The sequence below is a fragment of the Mobula birostris genome, chromosome 5, assembly GCF_030028105.1.
Source record: "Mobula birostris isolate sMobBir1 chromosome 5, sMobBir1.hap1, whole genome shotgun sequence".
In the NCBI taxonomy this organism is placed as follows: domain Eukaryota; kingdom Metazoa; phylum Chordata; class Chondrichthyes; order Myliobatiformes; family Myliobatidae; genus Mobula; species Mobula birostris.
In genome coordinates, this window is record NC_092374.1 from 62,814,546 (window position 1) to 62,838,058 (window position 23,513).

Sequence of the window (23,513 nt, forward strand, 5' to 3'; positions counted from 1 at the left end):
CTATCTTATCTATCCCTTCCATACTTTAGTATGTTTCTATAAGATCTCTTCTAATCCTTTTGAATTCCAGTGAATGCAGTCTGAGGCAGCTCAATCTCTCCTCATAGTCTAATTCCCTCATCTCTGGAATCAACCTGGTGAACCACCTCTGCACTGCCTCCTCAAGTAAGGAAACCAGAACTGCACGCAGTACTCCAGGTGTGGCCTCATCAGTACGCTGTACAGTCACAGCATAATCCCCCTGCTCTTACATTCAATCCCTCTAGCAATGAAGGCCAATATTCCATTTGCCTTCTTGATAGACTGATGCACCTGCAAGTCAACCTTTTGTGATTCATGCACAAGCATTCACAAGTCCCACTGCACAGCAGCATGCTGCAATTCTTTACTATTTAAATAATAATCTGCTCTTCCATTTTTCCTTCCAAAGTGGATGACTGCGCATTTACCAACATGGTATTCCATCTGCCAGACCCTTGCCCACTCACTTATCTATAACTCTCTGCAGGCTCTCAGTGTCTTCTGCACAATTTGCTTTTCCACTCAATTTAGTATCACCAGCAAACTTAGATACACTGCATTCGGTCCCCTCTTCCAGATCATTAATGTATTTTGTGAACAGTTGCGGGCCCAGCACCAACCCCTGCAGCACACTGCTCACCACTAATTGCCAACCAGAGTAACATCCATGTATCCCAACTCTCTGCTTTCTATTAGCTAACCAATCCTCTATCCATGCTAATACATCACCCCCAACTCTATGCATCCTTACCTTACGTATAAACCTTTTATGCAGCACCTTATGGACGCCTTCTGGAAATCCAAGTAAATAACGTCCATCTATCCACTCTGTCCAAGTAAATAACATCCCCACTATCCACTGCGCTCATTATATCCTCAAAGAACTCCAGTAAGTTTGTCAAACAGGATCTGCCTTCGCTAAATCCATTCTGCATCTGCCTGATGGATCCATTTCTTTCCAGATGCCATCCTTACTATTTCTTCTTTAATGATAGCTTCAAGCATTTTCCCAAATACAGATGTTAAACTAACTGGCCTATATTTACCTGCCTTTTGTCTACATCCTTTTTTGAACAGTGGCGTGACATTTCCCATCTTCCAATCCACCGGGACCTGCCCAGAGTCCAGAGAATTTTAGTAAACTATCACCCCCAAAGCCTCTACTATAACCTCTGCCATTTCTTTCAGTACCCTGGGATGCATTCCATCAGGACCAGGGGATTTATTTATTTATTTTTAGGCCCACCAGTTTGTTCAGCACTACTTTAGTGATACTATTGTACTGAGGTCCTCACCTCCCATTGCATCCATAACATCTCTGTTTGTCATGTTAGGCGTGAACTCCACTGTGAAGACTGACACATAATAGTCATTCAAAGCCTCTGCCATTTCTTCATTACCCAATATCAATTCCCCCTTCTCATCCTCCAGGGGACCTATGTTCAACTTAGCCACTCCTTTCCTTTATATAATTATAAAAGCTTTTACTATCCATTTTTGTGTTTTGTGCTCGTTCATCTTCATAATCTAGCTTCTCTTTCTTTATTGCTCGCTTAGTGGTTCTTTGTTGCTTTTTAAAGTCTTCCCAGTCTTCCAGTTTCCCTCTACTCCTGGTGAATTTGTACACACAAGCTTCTTTTATTTCCTTAGTTATTCAAGGCTGGCTCTCCCCAACTTTACTGTCGTTGCTTTTAACTTGAGTGTACTTTTGTTGAGCACTGTGAAAAATCTCTTTGAAAGTCTTCCACTGTTCCTCAACAGTCCCACTATATAGCCTGTGTTCCCAGTCTACACTAGCCAAATCCTCCTTCATCTCATTGTAGTCTCCATTGTTTAGGCATAATACACCAGTTTTAGATCAAACTATTGCACCCTCCATTTGTATGAGAAACCCAATCATACTGTAAGCACTCTTTCCAAGAGGGTCCCTAATTACGTTCGTACAAGATCACTAATATTACATGATTCATTGCACAGGACCAGATCTAAGATAACACATTCCATTGTAGGTTCAGTAACATGCTGTTCAAGAAAGCCATCACAGATGCATTCTATGAAGTCCTTCTGAAGACTGCCTCGACCAACTTGATTCACCCAAACTATGTGCAAGTTAAGGTCCCCCATGATAACTGCTGCTCGATTCTGACATACCTCAGATATTTCTCTGTTTATTGCCCGTGCCACTGTAATGTTATTATTTGGTGGCCGATAGACAATTCCCACTAATGATTTTTTCCCCTTTACTATTCTAATCTCTACCCAGATGGATTGAACATCCTGCTCCTTAGATCTTATTGTCTCTCACTATCACCCTGATCTCATCTTTAATTAAGAGTCCTACCCCACCTCCTTAACCCTCCTGCCTATTCTCCTGTATTACCTGATATCCTTGGATATTTAATACCCAATCCTCTCCACCCTGCAACCACGTTTCTGTAATTGCCACTAGATCATACCCCTTTGTACTGATCTGTGCCACAAGTTCACTGACCTTGTTTCGAATACTGCGGGCACTCAGATAAAGTGCCCTGACACTCATTGTGCTTTTAAAATCTTGTAATCTTTTACTCTTTTGCACTTGACGTTTCTTTACTCCAGTCTTACTTCGCTCATTTTTATCTTTGGCTTTTACTTTATCTTTATCCACACTTTTTTTTTACTTTATCCATACTTCTCCAATCTGTGAACTCACCCTTTACTATTTAGTTAAAGCCCTATCCACAGCCCTAGTTATGCAATTCACTGGGATCCAGGTCCCATCACAGTTCAGGTGGAGCCCGTCCCATTGGTACAGCCCCCTCCTTCCCCAATACCGGTGCCAATTTCCCATGAACTCAAACCCACTTCTCGCCCACCAATCCCTGAGCCACGCATTTAACTCTCTAATCTTCTTGACCCTATGCTAATTTGCACATAGCTCAGGTAGTAATTCCACCTTTTTGGTTCTGCTTTCTAATTTAGTCCCTAGCTGCTCAAATGTTCCCTCAACAGAACCTCTTTCCTCATTCTACCCATGTCATTGGTACCCACACGGACCATGACAACCGGATCTTTCCAGTATCTGCAGGTCAGATAAGGTGTCCTGAACCCGGGCACCAGGCAAGTAACTTAGCCTTCAGGGCACTCTATCCTCGCAACAGAGAACTTGCCCTGACTATACTATCCCCATTTACCACTACAATGGCTCCCTGAACTAAGGTGCCACAGTTAGGTTGCTCATTCTTCCTACAGTCCCACTCTCGTCCACACAGGGAGCAAAAATCTCAGACTGTTGTACAAGCTCAAGTGCTGAGGCTCCTCCAGCACCGTCTCTTGGATCTCACTTGCAGTCACACCCTTTTGTCCCTGACTACAGACTGAATTTGAGGCAGCTAATCTAATGGGTGTGAATACCTCCTGAAACAGAGAACCCAGGTAACTCTCCCCCTCCCTGAATGCCGCAGTGTTTGAAGCTCAGATTCCAGATCGTCAACTTTGAGCCTGAGTTCCTCGAGCAGCCAACACTTGCTGCAGAGGGGGTCACCAGGAACCACAATGGAGTCCACCAGCTCCCACATCATGCAGCTACAGCATATCACCTGATCCTGCATCATCCCTACTTTATTTAGTTAGCTGTAATTTAGTGACTTTATTCAACCACTACAAAAGCCTTACCTGCTACTTATCTGTGCCTCCCCCGCCAGAGCCTCAATTTCCCACTCTTACACTGGTCCACTCACACAGTGTCTGCTCTGCTTTGACCCTGCTTTACTTTTATTTGCTCCTGCTAATGAATCATGAATCGATTGGTCTGCCGCTAATGCTTCAAGCCCCACAAAACATTTCTTTTTTAAACTCTTCTCCCCGATCTGTGCAAAGCTCTCTCTCTCTCTCTCTCTGTGAATCAATTGATCTGCCCCTAATGCTGTTTTATTTAGATGTATTCATGTCAGATTGAATGATAATTGAACTTAAACTTTTTTCTTCAAGTGTCTATTGGGCTTTCCTCCTGCTGTTCTTCCTCTGGGAGCTGCTTCCATTCTCTGACTGGGAACTGGAATTCCCAAATGGATATATCGGTGATTATCTTATATTCAAGGCTCTGGCATTGAATCACAGCTTCTCTACATCTACTCTGTTTAATTGTCATTGTTTTCAAGAAAAATAAACCCCAGCCCTTTTAGTCATTCCTGATAGTTCCAACTACCCCTCTCCTCATCAGTTCTACTGCAACACAAAAGGTGCTGGTGAAATTCAGGCAGCATCTATGGAGGGAAAGGGACAGTCAGCATTTTGAGTTGAGACCCTTCTACTGTCATTCTTGTAAATCTTGTTTATTTCTATTCTTTCACCATTCATGACCATAGTACATTTTCTGTCAGCTTGTACAGGAGAGTCACATTAATAGTGATTATTTTATATGAAGCAACACATACAAATTGCCAGAGGAACTCAGCAGGTCAAGCAGCATCTGTGGAAATGAATAAACAGTCGATGTTTTGGGCCAGTACCTTTCTTCAGGACTGAATATTTTATACGACTGTGTCCAGCCTTGCTCACACCTGAGCAAATTAAACCTGATTTAAACATGATGAGAGATTAAGCAGGCTGGACTTGGATGCTCTTGAGCTTAGAAGGATAAGAGCTGATTTTAATAAACTGTAGACAATTCTTGAGTTCGACTGGGGAGATGCAGTGTTGATTTCTCCCTTGGATGAGGTCATAGTTTCAAAATGGTTGGCCATTCCAGACAGAATTGAACAGGAATGTCATTTCAAAGTCAGTCGTAAAACTTGGGAATTATTTACCCTAAGGCAGTTTATTATTGTCACGTGCAGTGAAAAACTTTGTTTGCTTGACATCCAGACGGATCATTGCATCCAACTACATATCAAGGTAGTACCAAAGGGAAAAAAAACTGTCATTGAGCATATCCAAGAGATTTAGTTTTTTAGATATTGAGGGAAACTCTAAATTGGCCAGAATACTGACACTGAGGTAAAAGATCAGACATGGTTAATTACAGTAATAAGTGAACAATATTGGCCAAAACATTAAGGACAAACACCTGCTCATCCTGGAAAAAATGCTCCTGATGAAGGGTCTCGGCCTGAAACGTCGACTGCTCCTCTTCCTACAGATGCTGCCTGGCCTGCTGTGTTCACCAGCAACTTTGATGTGTGTTGCTTGAATTTCCAGCATCCGCAGAATTCCTGTTGATTAGAAAAAATGTTACCTGGGAGATCAGATATTTTAACTAAATCTATTACTTCAAAAGAATGCCAGGATTTGCCTTGTAATGAAAAACAGGATATTTGTACCAGAACAGTCATCTTTCAGCAAGATTGATGAACAGCAGCCCGATTGCCTTAGCAAAGTCCTTTGATCACAATACCTTATCCCCATAACGCTTTATGCCTTCCTTGTTACACGTTGGCAGTGACCACTCAGCCAGTGGCAGTGGTCTACAGCAATAGGTCCAAGGGGTTTCTTTGAAACCTTATTGATTTGATAAACTTTTATTATGTACTACGCCCAATAATATGGCTGTACAGGATTTCAATGACACACAATGCAATAAACATTGTGTCATTGAGATGAGTTTTGTGTGCCCAGCCCTGCACTAATAGAGTGCCCTCTCATCCATCTCCTTATCGTGAGTTGGAATGGTTTTGAATGGGGTGTTGGCCAGGTCCCTGTATGATTTCAACTTTGTCCGTTCACCATTATGAATCCAATACAAGAATATGTTTCTCAACTGCAGTGGGGTGCCAAGGAGGATGGCTTCCTTAAGATTCTCTGTGAGAACACGTTCATGGGAATCCCTTGGCTATGACTGTGTACCTCCTGCAGCATGCCACATCTGCAACTGATGATGCCTGATTTTTATCGTGCTGCTCCTCTCGCTGTCGTCCCTCAGCCACTGACTGGATAATCCTGGAATCAATATTCCACAGGGTTCCACAATCCACATCCACATCACCTGAGAATAGTTTAAAATAAGCCCAGTGACTAGATCAGACAGCAGGACTTCACCTTGAGAGGACAGAGGCATTCTCACCTGGAGTAAGTACTGGCGGCACTTTCATTGTAGGGATGCTATGTTGGAATTAATGTTATTTGTCCAGGCGTCGGTGGGATAGGCTTGGTCACCCAGGTTTCAGCCCTTGAGTCAGTGCTGCCATTGAAAAAAAAATATGTGAACTCCCATGATAAAAAGTCATTTACATTATATTTCCCCATAAACAAATTATATTGAATATCTTCATATTTTTTGTTTTACTTCATATTTCTAGCATCTGCGGTATGCATATTGCTTTAAGAGAAATAAATCAATATTCCTGTTTTTAAATTGTTCACTGATCTTATAAATGTACATCAGTATGTAGTTTCTCATTGCACTGAAAACACATTCTAAGTATCTGGATGACCTGTGATTCCAAAGCTGAGTTTATTGTCACACACACAAGCACAGTTGCAATGAAAAACTTACTTTCAGCAGCAATTACAGGCACATTGCATCAGATCAGCAGCATTCACAAGCTAAAACATAAATTATACATAATCTGTGCAACAAAACATAATTAGACAAAAAAATCACTACATTGTGTGATCAACATGATCACAGTGTTGCTTTACCAAGGTAGCGATTGAAGTTGCTCAGGTTGGGTTAAGAAGCGAATGGTTGAAGGGAAGTAGCTGTTCTTGAAGCCTGTGGCGTACAACTTCAGGCTCCTGTACCTCCTGCTGGATAGTAGCTGTGAGAATGTTGCCTGGATGGTGGGAGTGTTTGATGATAGACAGTACGTTCTTATGGCAGTGCCTCGTGGTACATATTACCAATGGTGGAGAGGGATGGGCCCTTTGATATATTGGTCTGAGTTCACTGTTCTTTGGAGCTTCTATGTTCGTACGCATTCAAATTGCTGTACCAGACCATGATACAACCAGTCAGCATACTTTCAGCAGTCCATCTGTAGAAGATTGATAGAGTGCTTGGTGACAGGTAAATGGATCAGAAAGGCTTAGAAAGTTACTGGCCAAACACTGGAAAATAAGGCTTGTTTGGATGGGCATCTTGGCTGGTATTGACCAGATGGGCCGAAGAACATCTTCCCATGTTATAACTCTATGACATGCCAAACCAGCATGAGAATGGAGTTAATTTAAAAGTGACACATTCCTTTTCATAGTCTAATGCACATCATAATGGTTATTTGGTGACAGATTATGTCAACTTGTATGTTGACTGGTTTCAGTCTAACCAGCCATTAGACTAATGACATAAACATAGGTTCTCAGATCCTTCTATGGCTGTTTTGTAAATAAGTTCTGAGACAGCCAGCCAGATTATTATAAATCCTATTTAGTTCACTAATTCTCTTAAGGAAAGAAATGTACTATCCTTACTTGGTCATGTCTAAATTTAACTTCAGACCTACAGAAATCTGGTTGGCTCTTAAACTTCCTCTAAAATGGCCCAGCAAGCCACTCAGTTCAAGGACAGTTAGGGATGGGTGATAAATGCTAGCCTTGCATTGCTGCCCACCATTCTGTGGTAGAATCAGAAAAAAACACATTTTCTCAGTCTTAAGAGTTTTTGTTCAATTAAAATTTTAAAACATTCATCTGACAATGACATGATTAAATTGAGCAGTTATAATGTACTTTTGAAAAATGTTTTCATGTCCTCAGCCCCTTCCAAACACCTGAGTGTTTCTTGTGAATAAAAATCAAAATAAATTTGCAGATGCTGGAAATATGTGGTAAGATGCCAGAAAACCTCAGCAAGTTCTAATGAAGAGAACAAATCTGAAGTTACTCAATGTCTTTGTGTGGGGTTATGATCCTAGGACAACACACAATAAACTGTGTGAACACAAATGTCAGGCAGCATCTCTGAAGGGAAATGGACAAAGTTTTGGGTTGAGATCCTTCACCTTAACCTGAAACGTTGATTGCTCCGTTGGCTCCATAGATGCTGCCTGACCTATTGAGTTTGGTTGTGTTGCTCCAGATTTCCAGCATCTGCAGTTTCATGAGCCTCCACTATTATTCTGGGAGCTGACTTCAGATGCTGCTCCCTGAGAATTTGTGATGGACCCAGTTTTTCAAGAGTTGTTCAGTCACTTGTACTGATGAAGTATCTCTCCCTGGCCTCTAGACATTTCAGCACATCTTTTCAAAGAAAAATCAGAAAACAAATTATAAACTGTTTATTTATGTAAAGTTAACATAAAGGATTTTCAGTGTTTGTTTTTAAAGCACTCTGGGACCATCTAAGGCCAAGAAAGACATGCCTTTATAAGCTCTTGGAAACTACATTCATCTGGGGATTAAAGCAAGTCCACAATTAAGAAAGGTTGAGGGAGACAGAATTTCAAGTTAGTTCAGCTTTCAAAAATAGAACCATGAATTTTGAAACCAAATCACTTATGGTTTAATGACTGGAATAGACAATGATAATCATCTTTTTAACATTGGTTCTAATTTCTAACTTGAAGAAACTTCTGCAGGTACAGTAAATTGAGTGTAGGGAGATGCCGACAGAAAGAGAGCTACCAAAACATGGTAGTTATATTGTGAGGGTGTTAATCAAGAGGCAAGTTACCAAATTCTAGTTTCATTTTTCATAAAAATACCCATCACGGTATTTTATACTTCAGTGAAGGCTGAGCGATAGAACTGTACCACTGCAGCAGGATCAGGATGTGCGAACTTTGGCTGGGTTACTTATTCTAAGTCCTCACTATAAAACAGAATAGTTGCACCTATGGAACGTGAAGCCCCAACTGCTGCAGCAGACTGATGCCCTGTGAACCAATTGCAAGATGTCTCATCTCAGCAATGCTGGGTAGCACCTACAGGTAATGCAGAGGGCACATTCCTAACAAGAAATTCTGTTAAATTTTGCCTTCATAATTTTGTTCACTAAACAAATTGGAATGAAAAGCTACACCCAGAGAAGGAAGTACTGGTAACTAGCAAAACTTCAAAGGAGAATATATTCTACTTATTTATTTATTGAGGTACAGTGCCAAATGGATCCTTCTGGCCCTTTGAGCTACACCACTCAGGAACCCCCGATTTAATGCTAACCTAATCACAGGACAATTGACAATGACCAATTAACCTACTAACGAGTAGCTCTTTGGATTGAGGAAGCAAACCAGACCACCCAGAGAAAACACATGTACCCCCACAGAGAGGATGTACAGAGCCTTACAGATGACATCGGATTTGAGCTCCGAACCCGGATGCCCCGAGCTGTTGAAGCATCACAGTATGCCCTCTTCTCATCATTACCATCAGGTAGGAGGTACAGAAGCCTGAAAGCACACACTCAGCGATTCAGGAACAGCTTCTTCCCCTCTGCCATCGTATTTTTAAATGGGCATTGAACCCATGAACACTACCTCACTACTTTTTTAATTTCTGTTTTTGCACTAATTTTAAGTTAACTATTTAATATACATCTTTAAACTTACTATAATTCAATTTTTTTCTCTATTATCATATATTTCATTGTACAGCTGCCACAAGGTTAGCAAACTTCACAACATATGCTGATGGTATTAAACCTGGTTCTGATTCTGACTCTAACTGCTTTGTTACTGTGGCGTCCAAAGTGAAGCTTGTCTACTACTTTTTATTCCTTCGAGCAATACCACTCTTGCAGCCAATGTTAAAAAGTTGCTTTGGATTTAATTTCCTTCAGGTCAAGTGAATTTGATCTTTAGGAAATACTCAATCAGCATGATTCACAAAGCAATGCAGACATTAAATCAGAAGCCTCGAACTCACTCAGTTCTTACTTCTCGTACAGCTGAGCTAAGAGATCCTTATGCCACCTGTGGAAATAGGTGACTCTTTGAAAGTGTTGAGTCTCAGCCATAACTACTGACTGAGGCCCAAGATACAGGGAAGAACCAACGGCAGAATGAGTCCTGATGAAGGGACTTGGCCCGGAATGTCAACTGTTCTCTTTTCCATAGGTGCTGCCTGGCCTCCTGAGTTCCTCCAACATTTTGTGTCTGTTGCTTGGAAGAATGAAAGGCTTGCATTTCTAGAGCAACACTGATGACTTCAGGACATCCACGGGGTTTTAAGCCAATCAAGTACCTTTATTTAAGCTGAAGGGAACTCAGCCATCAATTCACACATAGCAAACAAAAATGATCTGATTTGTGACACAGCAGGAAGAATTCCAGACGGGAGCTATGGTAAGTTTTACACCCCCGTGTGTCACACATAGTCTTTCCCATCATCATCACCAGACTCAACTTTATGGACACTCTTTAGAAAACCTTTTTTGGTTGGGGGAGAGAGAAAGTCTGTCATATAATTACAGCATGAAAACTTGCCTTGAAATGGCACATTTTAAACATTGATGGCAAACGCTATAATGAAATGATTAAGCTCCTTTAGTGGGACTCTGGAGTATTTTGAGCCTGTAATCACAGTCTTCTGCATGCATGGAGATAACCACAGCTGATTGCTGGGCGTGTTTTTACTGCTTGTCCTCCTTCATGATAAAGAAGTTGTGTCCACTAATTTTGGGGAGGACTTAACTTGAAGAAACCATATTTCAGAATTATTATTATTACCACTGACACATGTCATGGAATGTGTCGTTCAGCAGCAGCGGTACCGTGCAAGACATAAAAATGACTGCTTGAGTTGAGTTGTTCCCTGATCTTGGCAATTCACTTGCAAACGTTTTATCACCATGCAAGAAGACATTATCAAGGCGCTGTTGATTGTGGTGTGTCCTCAGACCGCTTGACCTTTATTTACTTTTCAATCAGCTGATTGGACATCATTTTGGAAAGCTAGTTGTGATGTGGGCACAAATTCAACCGGGCATCAGTGAAAGTCATGGTGCAAGTGAACACACAGTATGCAAGAGAATTCCTAGAAGCGTGGTTTTCCGAGAACAATTCTGTAAATGAACACGTAGACCTCGATCCTATTTATGAGCCAATGTGGGCAAAATTCCTGACCACAACGCACGAAGTTCACCACACAACCAATCTGCGACGAGATCTCCTCCCCACATCATAACTGAGTTTCCGAAATGATGTCCAATCAGCAGAATGAGAAGTATATAAAGCCCAAGCATTCAGAGGCCACACCACAATCAGCAGTGTTCTGATGATGTCTCCTCGCATGGTGACAAAACGTTTGCAAGTAAATTACCAAGATCGGAGAACAATTCAACCCAACCATCAACCAACCGAGCTACACATCTTCCGAATTATTTCCATAAAAATGACTATAAATTACAAAAGTAAATAAATATTACAGAAGAAGAATAATGAACTATTCTTGGACTATTCTGATGGTAGAAGGAAAGAAGATGTTTCTAAAATGTTGAGTGTAGGTTGTCAGGTTCCTGTACCCCTACTCCAATTATAGTAAGGAGAAAAGAGCATGTCTGGGATGGTGAGGGTTTTTGATGATGGATGCCACCTTCCTGTGTACCATTTCTTAAAGATGTCCTCATTGGTGGTGGGGATGTGCCCGTGATGGAGCTGGTTGAGTCTACAGCACTGCGGCCTCTTTCAATCCTGTGCATTGGAAGATGGTGATGCAACCAGTCAGAATGTTCTCCGCCGCACATCTGTAGACATTTGCGAGAACCTTTGGTGGCATCCCAAATCTCCTGACACTCCTAATGAAGAAGAGCTGCTTCTTCATGATTGTATCAATGTGTTAGGCCCAGGATTGATCCTCCAAGATGCTGACATTCAGGAACTTCAGGTTGCTCACCTTTTCCCCCACAGTCGATGACGACTGGCACGTTTTCTCCTGACTTCCCCTTCCTGAAGTCCATAAACAGTTCCTTGGTTTTGCTGACATTGTGTGTGAGGTTGTTGATGCAAAACCATCAATCAGCCAATCTATCTCACTCCTGTATGCCTCCTCATCATCTTCTGAAGTCAGACACCCTCAGGTTTCCCTACATAGATGCTGCCTGATCCTTTGAGTTCCAGCAGCACCTCATGAGATTATCACCAGAACACTTATTCCCAGCTATGGACAAGCATTTTACTTTGGCTTCTGATCTTAATGTCAGTCATAAAGTGAGGATAAGCTCAAAAAGGATTCAGATTTGGATTTATCTCTCATATGTACAATGAAACTTATGGTGATAGGCATCATTTGCATTAACAGCAAACACACCTAAGGACGTGCTGGAGGCAGCTCACAAATGTGACTACACACTCTGGCAGCAACATAGCACGTCCACAATGGTCAACAGAACAACACAGAAACACAAGACTGAACATAACAAACAATAGAAGAACAACAGCAAAACAAGCCCCTTTCTTATCTCCAACCCTCCGTCCCACCCACCCACCCACACATGGACTGTTCTCCAACTCCAGGACAGGCCCCAGTCAACAGTCCCCAGGCTTTGGCCATCAGACTTTCAACCAACCTTCAGATTTCAATTTCTGTATTGACCCCAGACTAACCAATGACAGGACCCCAAACTCCATGCTGTGAACTCCAGACTCACCAACTGACCAGCCATCATGCCTCCTGCTTGCAGAGATATTCAATCCACTGACCTGGGACAGTCCAACATCCACAGATATCCTTCATCCCATATTCACATTACGGGTTTTTGAAGGCAGAGTAGAGGCTTAAACTCTGGATGTCCTTCATCACCTGTCTACGTCGTTGCCCTTCAAATGCAAAGCAGAGGCATAGACACCAGATGTCCTTCATCCCACGTCATGTCATTACCCTTTGAGCGCCAAGCAGAGGGCTAGGCTCCATATGTCCTTCATCACCTGTCCATGCCACCGGACATCAAAGGTGGAGAGCGGAGCATAGGCCCAGATTCCAGATGCCTTTTGTCGCCCATCCATGTCACGGACACCCAAACATGGAGTTGAAGCCTAGGCTCTGGCCTGATCTCTAACTCCTCCACATCTCTGGCCCTAAACTCAAATCTGACCCCTAACTCCCCACTTTCCCCACTTTGTCTCTAACATCATCCCTATGAACTTAAAACCAAGTCTGAGCCTTGATCTTGACAGAGACCATAGCTTGGCTCCATTTTGATCAGGAACAAGGCAGAGCAGAGGAAGGCAGTCAGGAGGACACTTATCAACAAGAGTTAATGAGCTTGTGGTACACTGGGAATTACACAGAATATGCCAAATGAGTTGGTCATTCAGTTCAACAAGTTAGTTTCTCTATTTGAGCCTTCCTTAACTTCCCTCATCTAAATCTTTTATAGTGGACCTTTACTACCCTAATGGGGCTGGTCTTCCTTTTAATATATCTACAGAATTCACTTCAATTATTCCCAGAAGTATCCATTCTCACCTCTGTCAGGGTAAAGCGGTCTCCTCTGAGCTCCCTGTGATGGAGTAGTTTCCTGAACAGAGTTTTCTCAGGAACTTACAGCCTTTCCACCCACTGTGCTTCCTCCTTTCTTCTCACTCAGCAATAAAGGTTCGTCCCAAATCACTGTGAAGATTTAATAATTAGTCCGGATACAAGATTAGTGCCCCTGGCTGAGTTACTCCAGAGGGTTGCAGACAGCGGTAGCACTCAGACTGCTTGGCATGTAATATTGGTATTAGCTTCCTGCTCCCCCCACCTCATTCATATGCCAACTCTACACCTTCCTCCAGACTCTTGTCGGGACGCCCTGTCTGCTGGCACTCAGCCCAGGTAGTACTCCCTGCTTGGCACAGCAGACTGGAGTGGGAGAATGAAACTTGACAGATTTCAGAAACCATACCCCGTGCATTTGTTGCACCCTGCTCTTCCAGAGGTAAATAACACCAAGTTCAAAATCGAAGTCATGAGTCAAAATTATTTCCATATGCACAGGTACATGTATGTGCAGGTGCAATGAAAAAAAATTCACAGCAGCAGCACAGACACCAGAGCGTCAAATACACAATGCTGAAAAATATAAGTTGTATAAAAATTATACAAGAAAGAACAGAATCAGAACAAAAAGAGCCCAATATAGTGCAGAGTGGTAATCGTGTAACTATGCTGAGATAGTGATTAGGATTGTTCAGGATGGTTCAAGAACTGAATGGTTGAAGGGAGGCAGCTGCTCTTGAACCTGGTGGTGCCTGATTTCGGACGGCAACGAGGAGGCATCCAGGAATGAGATAGATACACTGATCCCAGTGATGTTGCATCAACCCACTCACACTCAGCCCAAGCAAGAGCAAGGAATTGATTGTGGAAAGGAAATTCCACAGAACACACACCAGTCTGCATTGAGGGGTCCGTGGTGGAAAAGGTAGGCAGCTTCATGTTCCTGGATGTCAATGGCATTGAAGGTCTACTTTGCGCCAAACACAGTGATGAAACAGGAAGAAGGTGCACGGTGGTTTTACTTCATTAGGAGCGTGAGGAGATTTGATATGTCACCAGAGACTCTTGCAAATTCTACGGAAGTACACTGGAGAGCATTCTGACATTCCATCACGGCTTCGTAAGGACACAAATACCTGCACAGGGCGATAGACTCAACCAGCTCCATCGAGGGCTCAACCCTACCCCCCAGTGGGGACATCTTCAACAGGCAATGCCTCAAGAAGGCAGCGTCCATTAAGGTAACACTTCCACCCCATCCTGGAAATGCACTTTTCACATTACTACCATTGAAGAGGATGTATAGGAGCCTGAAGTCCCACACTCAACAATTTGGGAAGAGCACCTTCCCCTCTGTCATCAGTATTCATGAACCCATGAATACTACTCATTACTCCTTTTCTTGCACTGTTTATCTTGTACTGTATAGTAACTTTTATGTCTTTGCCTTGTACTCTAAACACAAAAGAACAAATGTTACGTCATAAGGTCAGTGATAATAAGCCTGATTTTGATTCTGATATTCTATACACTTGCAAGAAGATGGCAAGGCCCAAATGTTGCCTCTTGAAGTATCACACCATGTAGCTACTTCTAATGGGGGGGGGGGGGAATATGCCAGTGATGTATTGGATTAAGTTGTCACTCTCCACAGCTTTTTACATTTCTTCGTATTTGAGTTGCCATATCACACCAGTCAGAATACCCTCAAAGGTACATTTCTAGATGATTGTGAAAGTGTTCAGTTCAATGCAGCATTTGTTTATGTCGGTGACCTAATTAATCAAACTTTCTCTTTATTAATTTCCAAACATGGGTGCGGTTAGCAACAGCAATACTTATTAACAATACTAATTGCACTGGGAAAGGATGTGAGGAGTGAGTTTTCTGCCAAGTTAGTTGGCAGCCAGCCACATTTGCCATTGGACTGGAGTTCTGCATGAGCCAGTTTGTGTAAGCATGGCCAAGTTTCCTTCACTTAAAGATGACAATGAATGAATCATTTTTGTTATGAGAATTGGCTAGGTGGTCAAAGCAACCCTCCACAATCACCACCTCTGAAACTGGTGTTTTATTTCCTGATGGCATTGAATTAATTGAACTTAAACTGCAGTGGAGTCATTTGAACTCACGCTTGGATTATAATATAGGGTCTGGTATGCTAACAACCCTGTCACTGTATGCCAAAAAATAAGACATTGAAGAAATGGAATGCCTTTCTCTTTACACCAGTACATTGATGAGTACTTGAGCCTTGACTAGCTTAGCTGTCTAATCTTGTGCTGGAAGGTGGGGTGAGGGTGGTTTGCTCTTTGTTAACCTGTAGAGACTCAATGGGCTGGTTAGCTTCCTTAAGCGTTGTAGGTGTTCCATGATAGTGCTCAAAGATGCCAAGCTGATGGTACGGTACATGCACCAAAGCAATGTGGGTGCATTCAGTGCTACCGCATTGTCCTGTCTGCAGGGAACCACCTACAGGCATTCTACTGGCTGTGCAGTCCTGATAACAGAGCCATACAGCAAGAAAACAGCACATTCAGCCCACCATGTCCACACTAACCAGAGGGCAGCCGTCTGTATTAACCCCTTCGTCCACCACTTGGCCCATAACGTCAATGCTTGGCAATTCTGATGCTCATCTAGATGCCTCTTCAGTGCTGTCAGCAACTTCCTTCACCTCTCTCTTAGTAGTGCATACCAGGTTCTCACCAATCTTTGTGAAAGAGGTCCCCCTCAGATCCATTCTAAAGCTCGTACTCCTAACATTAAATCTATGCCCTCTGGTCTTATCTGTCTTTGATAAAGGGAAAAGTTGCCTGCAGTCTAGCCTATCGATACCCCTCCAAATTTTATACACGTCACTCATGGCCCATTTTAGCTTCCTCAGCTCAAGGGAGAACAGTCTCTTCTCATAACTAAAACACTGCACATCTGGCAATATCCTGATGAATCTCCTCTACACCTTCTCCATCACAATCACATGCTTCCTATGGTGCGGCGACCAGAACTGCAAGTGGCACTTTATAAAACATTGGTCAGACTTCAGAGCTGGAGTATAACTTCACTGCCCTTGGGTTCACTGACTTACCTAACAAAAGCTGCATCCCATATACCTCCTTAGCCATGTCACCTGCCTGCCCTGCCACCTTCCAGGAGATTTGGATCTGCTCTGCAATACTCCCCTAGCTTCCTTTAGTAATGCAGCGCCTCATATTTATCAAGATTACACTCGATTTCTCAGCTCATTTTACAAACACAATGATCCCTTCCTACAGTGGTAAATACCACAGCCCGCCCCGCACTCTCTCAGCACCTCCATCTATATCTGTATTATCTCCAAACTGACTAATCATAAAACCTAAATCAACTTCCAGATCATTCATGTATATTACAAGCAGTAAAGGCCTCAGCACTAGTCCCTGTGGAAAACTACTAATCGCAGGTACATAATCACAAAAACAATCCTCTACAATTGTCCCATCTCCTGTCATCAAGACAATTTTGGATCCAATTTGTCCATTTCCCCTGGACTGAGTTGGCCCTAATTTAGGTGACCTTCCAAACTACACTAATCCCAGTACATGGTGGAAAAGCACATGCATTGGGGACCAGAGCAACCTCTGCAGACATTGTCAGCACTCACTCTACCCTAAATCAAGACTCAGGCACTTCGCGCTTGTTTCTGGAGGTTCTTGTTGAGAAATATCCTTTAACCAACACCATTAAATTCACAGATCATACTGTCACTTCCACAGTGCTATCAGTGGGAGATTGCTAATAATCTTACTGTATATACAGCTGACAACCTGACCAATCTCATATATAATGATTGTATTAAAGCCACTCTCAAAGATTTAAAAGGCAGTGATATATATATTGGCGAGACCCGACACAGACTGGGAGATCGTTTTGCTGAACACCTACACTCTGTCCGACAGAGAAAGCAGGAGCTCCCAGTGGCCACACATTTTAATTCCACGTCCCATTCCCATTCGGATATGTCTATCCACAGCCTCCTCTACTGTAAAGATGAAGCCACACTCAGGTTGGAGGAACAACACTTTATATTCCGCCTGGGTAGCCTCCAACCTGATGGCATGAACACTGACTTCTCAAACTTCCGCTAATGCCCCACCTCCCCCTCGTACCCCATCTGTTACTTATTTTTATACACACATTCTTTCTCTCACTCTCCTTTTTCTCCCTCTGTCCCTCTGAATATACCCCTTACCCATCCTCTGGGTTCCCCCCCGCCTTGTCTTTCTTCCCGGACCTCCTGTCCCATGATCCTCTCGTATCCCCTTTTGCCAATCACCTGTCCAGCTCTTGGCTCCATCCCTCCCCCTCCTGTCTTCTCCTATCATTTTGGATCTCTCCCTCCCCCTCCCCCTCCCCCTTTCAAATCTCTTACTCACTCTTCTTTCAGTTAGTCCTGACGAAAGGTCTCGGCCCGAAACGTCGACTGTACCTCTTCTTAGAGATGCTGCCTGGCCTGCTGCGTTCACCAGCAACTTTGATGTGTGTTGCTTAAAGATTTAAAGTGCATTTATTATCAATGTATAAATTATACAACCTTGAGACTTATCTGCTTACGGACGAGGCAAGAAACCCGAAAGAATCTAATTTTAAAAAAAGATAGGCCATCACCCTAAGTGCCGCGAGAAAGAAAAAATAGCACAAATCATGCAAACAATAGAAGGAAGCAACAGCATTCTGAGCCAGATTGAGTCGATAGAGCGGAGTCCAGGAGTAGGCCCATAGCCTCAGTCTCAAGTTCATCATATAGTGGGCAAGCTACCGCGAAGCTCGCAGACACAAACCATACAGCGGCGGGAGCAGACTCACGGTCTCGGCGTCCTGGAGCGAGGAGTAACCATCACAGGGTACGAGTGAAAGAGGCCCAACTCTTGCCTCCGGTCCCGGCACCCTGCCTTTCCAGTCTATCTGGGCTGACGTTTAAATGGTCCAAACAATGGGTTGTGTGCCCGCCGGACCCCGGCGTGGGGCCCAGAGCTCGTCGCCCAGCCAGAAGCCTTTCTCTACCTCTCTAAGTCAGCTGGGTACTTAGAGCAATCCATCCTTGCATCCGGTTTAGATGGATGAACACCAGAGCTTCGCTGCCTCGACTCTTACGTATATGTGACCACACTCAGTTACTTGAACATTGTGTTTATAGGATTATTAATAAGTATTGTTTCTTTATGCTTAGTGTTTTTATTATGGTGCTCCAGATCCCGAATAACAACCTCTTTGTTCTCCTTCACACTTTGTACTGAAGAATGACAATAAACGACCTTGAATCTGAAGTTTGAATTGTTGCTGCTTTTCCCTCAACAGTGCCCGCACTTTTGAAGCTACACTGCAGTGAAGCACTTTGGGAAGGAATGTAGGTGGCATTTTAAAAAGGCAAGGCCTTGGGCGTGACAATCAGCAGTTCCTTTAATTGCTTACTGTCCTTCGGTTAGTCCAACTGCTTCATGTGAACCTTTAATCACGTAAATCGAACAATACTAAGCTAGATCCAGCACTGAGTGAAACCATACACCTCATAAATAATGTCCTTTGTCCGGGTGCCCCTGTACTGATGTTGTTCAGTGCCTAATGGCTTCTGTAACATGAGTACACCTATCATGTTGCCCCTCAGGTCCAAGCAGGAGAAATACTCTGTTCATGCTGTGTGTGGTCTCCTTCAAAGAGTCCTTCTCCCTTCTTTTCTGGCACTCAGCAGTTTTCTGGGCTGCTCCCCCCTCTGAATCACAACCCAAAGACAGGACACCCTGGAAGGCAGTGGTATGGTCCACAGCCATTGGCCGAAGTCACTGGGAGAAAACACAAATCAGATCAAAAGAAATGCCTTGAAGGCCCACCAGTAACCCACGAGAAATGAGTCAACTGGTAACCAGGGCGTGGTGAACTAATCCTTTAAGTGACACTGGTACAGAGTTCACTTTCTGTTATTGGCATGAGCAACAATGCAGCCAGTCCCATTCTCGACATGGAGTCACAAGAAACTGCAGATGCTGTAATCAGGCACAAAAAGAAACCCAAACTGCTGGAGGAACACTGTAGGTTAAACATCAGAGCAATGGTCAATGTCCTGATTCAAAGACCCTGTCTCAGGCTCTGGAGCTAACTTGTCTCACTATGGTAACAAGGAGCAGATGCTTCTTCAGCATGATGGACATGGGCTAAGAGATCATCATTGTAGAGTGTCGTATTACTCCAGTCATTTTATGGGTTAAAGCACCTATGGATGAGTATTCCATTGTAAGTCATGTACTCGGTTAGAGTTCTGGCAAATATATTTCCACGCTCTATGGGAAGGACAATTGGAAGAATTTGGAAAATCATTTAACCAACAGACCATAAAGTGACAGAGTGAAACGACCACAGCAGTAAAGCAATTCAGATGCTGAAAGACTTTATATGTTGAGCTGTTCTGTTGGGCTCTTCTATTTACATTTGTTTCACTGGTGGCACGTATGAAAATGTACTGACCAGAGGGAAACTTATTAAAGACTGAATGGAATTCCAAACAGCAGCAGTCAACATGGGAACTGTGGATATGTTTTAATAAAGACCTGATCATGAATTGTACAAGTATCTAATATTAGAAATCAGAACAAGCCATCAGAAGGCAGCACGTGTAGCAAGGAACATAGGTTAGCTTCAGGGAATTTAACGATGTTAGCATTCACTTCGAGAGGACTAGAATAAGGATGTAATGTTAAGGCTTTATAAAGTACCAGTGATGCCTCACTTGGAGTATTGTGAGCAGTTTTGGGCCCCTTGTGTAAGAAAGGATGTGCTGACATTGGAGATGGTTCAAAGGAGGTTCACGAAAAAGATTCCGAGATTGAAAGGCTTGTCGTATGAGGAGCATTTGATAGCTCTGGCTATCAAATAGTGTTGGCACGTGGCCAGGTGGTTAAGGCGTCGGTCTAGTGATCTGAAGGTCGCTAGTTCAAGCCTCAGCTGAGGCAGCGTGTTGTATCCTTGAGCAAGGCGCTTAACCACACATTGCTCTGCCAAGCTGTATTGGCCCTAGTGCCCCTCCCTTGGACAACATTGGTGATGTAGAGAGGGGAAACTTGCAGCGTGGGCACCTGCCGGTCTTCCATACAACTTTGCCCAGGCCTGCGCCCTGGGAAACCTTCCAAGGCGCAAGTCCATGGTCTCACGAGACTAATGGATGCCTATTTGATAGCTCTGGGCCTCTACTCACTGTAATTCAGAAGAATGAGGGAGGACCTCATTAAAACCTATCGAAGACTTAAAGGCCTCAATAGAGTGGATGTGGAGAGAATGTTTCCTATGGGGAGAATCTGAGACTAGAGGACACAGCCTCAGAATACAGGGGAGTCCTTTTAGAACAGATTAATTTGTTTAGCCAGAGAGTGGTCAATCTGGGGAGTTTTGTTGCCACAGGCAATTGAGGTGGCCATCACTGGATATGTTTAAGGCAGTGGTTAATAGATTCTTGATTAGTCAGGGCATGAAGGGTTACAGGAAGAAGGCAAGAGATTGGGGCTGAGAGGGAAAACGGATCAGCCATGAAGAAATGGCGGAGCAGACTTGATGAACCAAATGGCCTAATTCTGCACCTATATCTTATGGAATTTAAGGGGAATAATGTTCCGAGCAAGAAAGATAACCATGGTACTGCATTTTCTTCTACATTACTGAAAGTGCAGTGCAAGTTCAAAAGCTTTAGAGGGGTATGGGCCAAATGCAGGCAAATAGGACTAGCTCAGTTATTCAACTTAGTTGGTAGCAACCAACTAGGCTAAAGCAGAGGTTCCTAGCCTTTTTTAATGCCATGGACCGATACCATTAAGCAAGGAGTCCATGAACCCTAAGTAGGAACCCCTGGGCTAAAGGGTCCACTTCTGTTCTGTATAATTCTGTAATCCATTGTAAGTTACGCAACATCAATTAAAGATAAATAATTGTCTCAGAGTCTTTTAAGAGCCTTTTGGATAGGTACATGGAACTTAGTAAAATAGAGGGCTATAGGTAGGTAAGCCTAGTAATTTCTAAGGTAGGGACATTTTCGGCACAGCTTTGTGGGCCGAAGGGCCTGTATTGTGTTGTAGGTTTTCTGTTTCTATGATTATAACCAGATTATTTGAATACAAGGCCTTAGACTGTTAACAACATTGTTTAGCATACACCTTTTGCAACTGTGAAGAAAGATCAAGGAGAGAAATCAACCACTAATTATGATAACATGTTGGGAATAAAATCAACATGTCCCTTTTAATCAAGCTAAAACTATAACCCATTTCCAACCAATAGAAAGAAATATGCAGCTTCCCCACAACTAACACTCTGATCTTCAAAACAGCATTGAAAAAGCAGCACAATTTTTCTCTGTGAAGAAACTTAAATTTGTAAATATCTGGTAGGAATCAACTTCTCAATCCAGTGCTTTAACTAAGAGGGTAATCATTAAATGGCTAATTGGATCCTCTTATTTAGGGTTATCCTGGATGGATGGGCCCAGCACAGTCAAACTCCCAGTCTGTTCAGCAAAGATGAATTACATGGGATTTACAGTTCAGAATTGGGCATTCATCCTGACTTATGAAGCACTACTCAGGCTGCTTCTTCCCATCATTTCAACACTTACTTTTACTTCTATTTATGTAGTTATTGAATCTATTTTGTTTTAATCTTAACATCCTAAGGAACAGTTGTATTATTGGGTGGCCCCACAGCTGCCTCTGGAGTAGTCGCCAAGCTATTTTGAACTAAACTCTCAAAAGCACCAAGTTGTGCGGTTTCAGCCCTTTGGTATCATTTTCTAATCTATTCTCCTTGTACATTCCCCTTTATCTACACTCTGACGTCACCAAAGCTGCTCCTCATGCCCCAGCCAGACATTAGTTTGCTTCCCAGTTACGGGACTGGCTGCCTATCATCTGCATTAATTTGGCCTCTTTACTAGAAGCAAAATCCTCAGGATAAGAACATAAGAAATAGGAGCAGGAGTGGGCCACCTGGCCTGTCAAACCTACTCCACTGTTCAATAAGATCATGGCTGATCTGACCATGGACTCATCTCCACCTACTGGATTTTTCCCCATAGTCCTTAATTCCCCATCTAAGCAAAAATCTATCTAACCTTGTCTTAAATATATTTACTGAGGTAGCTTTCACTGTTTCATTAGGCAGAGAATTCCACAGATTCACAACTTTTTGGGAAAAGCAGTTCCTCATCTTCATCCTAAATTTACACACCCAAATCTTGAGGCTATGTCCCCTAGTTCTAGTCTCAGCTATCAGTGGAAACAACTTTCCTGCCTCTATCTTATCTATCCCTTTCATAATTTTTTGTTTCTATAAAATCTCCTCTCATCTTTCTGAATTTAAGTACAGTCATAAGCGACTCAGTCTAACCCGCCCATCTCTGGAACCAACCTGGTGAACTTCCTCTGCACCACTTCCTCAAGTAAGGATATTTCAATATTTTTTCCAACATTTGCAGGCAATTCCATTTGTTCTTTAAGAGCCCACAATTCATGGCCCTCATGATGATGGATTTTGGATGTACTGTTTTTCTAGATTGGCCTTTGTTTTTCTACATTGCTTTTGACTTGGTTATTGTTAAATGTAATTTTTTTCTGCAACCCATGAACTTAAATTAGCACTAAGGACACAGGTATGGAATCCACTGCTATCTTCAGTCCCAGTTGTTGATTGGAAACTCCTAGTTTTCTGTCAAAAACCTTGTCCATTTTTGCTCAACTGGACAAGTTAATCTGAAAGCACAACTCTCCCCTTCAGCAAAAGGAGATAGTCTACTGCTAATGGTCAGACAGTATGGTGCAAAGTGACAGTTTGAAACTTAAAACCAGACCTCTTAGGGGTAAAGTTAGAAAACATTTCTATATGCAGATTGGGAGAACTGCCTCCTGCAAATGGCAGCTAATACCAGTTGAATGATTTCTGAGCATAAAATCTTGGGTAAGCGAAAAAAAACTAATGCAGCATCTGGCAAAAGAGATGGGGAAGAGTAGTGATAACTTAGAGATATAGCATGGTAACAGCCCTAGTGGTCCAATGAACCATGTGACCAATTAATTTACTATCCATACATACTTGGAATGTTGGAGGAAACCAGAACACCCAGAGGAAACCCATGCAGTCAC